We start from the raw sequence: 4,478 nt of genomic DNA, 5'->3' as shown, positions 1-4,478 counted from the left end.
AGGCTGCGAAATGACATATCCAGCTTTGTTCAGGAAAACAATGAGACGTTCAGTGAAGCTTGGGAACGTTTCAAGGGATACACAAGCAGATGCCCTCATCATAGATTCAGCAATGCATAATTGCTAAGTACACTGTGTCGGGGTGTAGTCCCTAAGATCAGGATGTTTCTGGACACCGCAAGCAATGGTACCTTCCTCAACAAGGATGTTGATGAAGGTTAGGATCTAGTGGAGAACTTGGCTCAATCTGATGGCGATTACAATGAGGAGTATGATGGCACTATACGCTCTACTGGAGAGGATAATGCCAAGTACAAGAGAGACATGAATGCCCTCAATGACAAATTGGATAATCTCCTCAGCCAGCAGAAGCATATCCATGCTATATCAGAGGAAGACCATTTTCAGCAACAAGATGGGGAGAATGCTCAGTTAGAGGATGTGAACTACATCAACAACAAAGGAGGTTACAACAAAAGGTAAAACAACTACAAACCGAACCCGAATCTGTCCTACTGTAACCCGAATGTTGCAAATCCTCATGACCAAATCTACCCATCGGCGGTCCAAGGGAATCAGGGTCAACAAAAGCCTTTCGTTCAATACAATCAAGGCTATGCTCCTAAGCAGCAATATTCTGGTACTTACCATCAACCAATTGCACCACCTGGATTCCAACAATAGCAAGGCCCGCAGAACCAATCTCAAGAAGCTGATCTATGCGGCCTAATTCAGCAGATGATTCAAAGTCAGGCATCAGCTACTCTGGACAATGCAAAACGGTTTGCGGAGATGAGCAACAAGATCGATTCTGGGTATAATGATCTGAATGCCAAGTATGATTCTCTCAACACTAAGATGAGATACCTAGAAGGCCACCACAACAATCAACCACCTCCAAAAATCAACCAGCTTCCAAGTAAAGCTGTTCAGAACCCAAAAGATTATGCAACAGCCCAAGCCATCTTTCGTGATAATGACTTTGAGGACTACCTCATTGAGGACAGCGATGTTCAAGATGAGGAAGATATGAATCATTATGGGATGAATGAGTACCAGTACTACATATCTGAGTATGAACCCGAGCCTTTAAAACCAAGGAGACTGATCGAGTTGATGATCGAGCACTGGTTCGAGAATCACAAACCGAAGAACAACCCAAGGCTGAACCCGATGACACACCCGATGATGGTGATTGGATGATACATCGGGTAGACGTTCAGATGAGAGATCAACCTCAACTGCTTGCAGCAGAGGAAGGGAAATTAGAGGAAAGGTTCAAAGCTGCACTTGACATCCAATTAGAGGCGCTTGCAGAGCGTATGTCCAAGCGAAAAGCTCCACCTCCTAAGCTCTTGCCACCACACGAACTTCAAGAGGAAATCGTCACGGAGACAGCTCAGCTGGAGATTGAGGTTAAGGAAGCTGTCAAGGAGATTGGGAATGCAATTCTGAGGAGTGGAGTTTGTTTAGATCCTGAACTGCGAATTGAGGAAAAATTTGAGGATCCTGGCTCTTTTACTTTGCCAAGTTCGATAGGACTTCAGATTTTCGACAACTGCTTATGCGATTTAGGAGTTTCAGTCAGCATCATGCCACTATCAGTTGCCAACAAGATGGGTTTCAGCAGTTTTAAACCAAGTAGCCTGTATTTGGTTCTAGCTGATAGAACAATCAGACACCCCATTGGTATCCTGGAAAACTTGCCTCTCAGGATCGGAAAAGTGGAAGTCCCTACCAATTTTATGGTCCTTGATATGGATAAGGAACCAGAAGATCCACTGATCCTAGGAAGACCATTCTTGGCAACAATAGGAGCAGTGATTGATGTGAAACGAGGCAAGATTAGAATTGAGCACGAAGAGCACTTCAAAATGGAATTTGGCATCAAGAAGGGAATTAAGAAGCCAACCATTGATGCTCAAGTTTTTTTCCACCAGGACAAAACAGAGAAGAGTCAAGCATCACAAAGAAACCAATACTACATTTTCTGTGGAACCTGGACAAAACCAGGAAAACTGGTTGGACCAGTCTATTTCAGTGGAGAGGATTCCAGAACCTCTCCCTCCTAAAACTCATGCTTGAAGAGCATGAAGAGTCAAGCTTAGTGACTTAAAACAAGCTCACTTGGGAGGAAGTCCCAAAGGTATCCTTTTTATTTTCTTTTAATTTTATTTACTTATTTTGTCTTATTTTCGATTTTTACATATTTACATATATATACATATATATATATTTAAAAAATGGAAATTTTGGGGAACCCGAGACTCTCCCGACGCGCCTGATCGTGTTCCTACTCGGGTGGCGAGTGGAGTCTGAATTCCAAAAACCCTAGCCCACTCTCGGCGAAGCCCAAGTTGCTAACCCTCTTCTATTTAAAAGGACTAGGACCCTTCTCCCTCAGCATCACGAAATCGATAAGTCTCTCAACCCTAAAAGCTTTTTGCCTTCCAACTTTGTATTTTTCTCTCAAGGGAATAGAGAGCCTTTAATCTCTTGGAAACTAACCCTATTAATCTCGAAGTTTAGCTTCTTTTCTTTTCAAGGATTCAACAATGGCTCCAAAGATGAAGACTTACCAAAAGAAGGGGAGCAGATCAACCTCCGCCGCTGCTAGAAGAACAGGACGTGATGCCGTCGAACCTCGCGGTTCCCAAGAAGAAGGAGACGTTCTGCATTCCCAACCATTGGCTGGACGTTTCGCATCCCCAACCTGATGCTCAACCCGATCAGTCACCCGAGCAGGTGCTCGAGCAACCGATTGTGCAGACCCCCAAGTTCGTTCACCAAGCCCGGTGGCGAGTGCTGTCCGCCGATCTCCTCGACGTAGGGACCTGTCTACGTTCGAACGAACCGTAACCAACCCAATGAAGGTCGATTCTGATGCAGATGGAGGAACCGGAGGAAATCCAAACCTCACGGTTAAGGAGCAGAGCCGCGGTTGCAAGGGGGAAGAGACCGGCCTCTGAAAGGGTTGAGAAGGTGACCGAGAGGGCGGCTGAAGAAGAAGATCGAGACACGGGGAGGAGAGCCATGACCGAGAGGAGGAGCAGAGAAAACGCACACGTCCGGCTTTGTGGAGGCTGAAGCAGAAAGAGGTGGAGATACCGGCCAAGCTCTTCAAGGTCGTCCGCAAGATGAGCTTTGTAGGAACCCACTACCCTCACATGGAAGCAGTTGGGGATCAATAGAGATGTCGAATTCCTTTTCGACATGTGCCACGTAGGCCAGATGATGCGAGCCAACCTCGAAGCTTATGAGGAGGATACGGTTCACTTCCTCTCCATGCTGCGGCTGCACTACTTTGAAGACCACCCGACCCTACTACCCGATGGGGGGGATCGGGTTCATCACTTTCTCCGTGCGCAACAAGGAATACCGACTTACCTTCAAGGAGATGGAGAAGTTGTATGGGTTCAAGGCCGATAGGGGAGAGAACACGGAGGTGAGCAAGGAGGAGATGAAGTCCCTATGGCTGACAATAGGCGACAAGCTTTCCTCAAGTCTACAAGCTCCAAATCTGCTCAAATAAGGAGCCCAGTTTTGAGGTACTTCCACAAGTCTCTAGCTTGCACCTTATTCGCTAGGACGCAGACTGGGAATGTGAATGATCATGAGCTCCAGCTGCTAGACATTGCCGTGTGTGGAGTATTAGACAATATTAGGGATGGTAGACCGCTGGTAGGGGATGCTGCATACACTAGTATGATCTTTGTGCTGCTCGATCAGTTCCTTTACCTCGATCAGTTCCTTTACCTAAAGTCATGGGCAATGAAAACTGAGAGAAGAGAGGGAGCTGGAGATATCTCCATAGGAGGATTGGTCACACCAATTTTGGTAGCCTGCGATGTGCCTTTGAAGGGAGTGGTACATGAGCCGAGATGGCTAGACATCGAGTACCTGACACTGGCGAGATTCTTGGCCTATGAGAGGCCAAATGACATGTTACTCTTCAAATTCGTTCATCCAGCTGCGGGAGCCACCCAAATGATCCTGCCTAACGTCGTGTGCACAAAAATCCGGCTAGGGGACAACATAGACTTCATGCCACCACTGGAGGAGCTGTACAACCCTGAGGAGGAATCCGAAGTGGAAGAAATAGAGCCGACTGGGCAAGGACAGGGAGACAACTCGGAAGACTATGACTTTGAGGAGTATGTTTGCTCTCAAAAGCAACCTGTTGGGGTGAGGGAAGCTCACAAGAGGATTGGATGGTTGAAGAGGATGAATAAGTTCCTGGCTAGGAAAGTGAAGGACCTTACCGGTTCAGTGAAGGTAATGGGAGGACAGATTAGAGAATTGCAAGACAAGGCAAGTTGTGCCTCAGCTCCCACTTTGGCATATGCACCCACATGGATGAGGAGGAGCGAACCACTAGGAGGAATTCGAGGATCAGAACCTCCAGAGCCTCACAGAGCATCATCTTACGAGCCCCAAGCAAAGGAGAATGTCACCAGACCAAATAGATCGCGGAGAAG

General features: G+C 46.8%; 1 non-coding gene across 1 annotated transcript; it reads right to left on the bottom strand.

Moving 5' to 3' along the window:
* Positions 1 to 107, bottom strand: LOC147944460 (small nucleolar RNA R71). The gene has a single exon (XR_015558713.1). It is a non-coding gene; the product is annotated as a small nucleolar RNA R71 (small nucleolar RNA).
* Between the last annotated feature and the right edge of the window lie 4,371 nt (positions 108 to 4,478).

Source organism: Camelina sativa, chromosome 5 (assembly GCF_030686135.1).
Source record: "Camelina sativa cultivar CO46 ecotype springtype chromosome 5, ASM3068613v1".
Taxonomy (NCBI): domain Eukaryota; kingdom Viridiplantae; phylum Streptophyta; class Magnoliopsida; order Brassicales; family Brassicaceae; genus Camelina; species Camelina sativa.
This window is presented reverse-complemented; position numbering and strand designations above follow the sequence as displayed.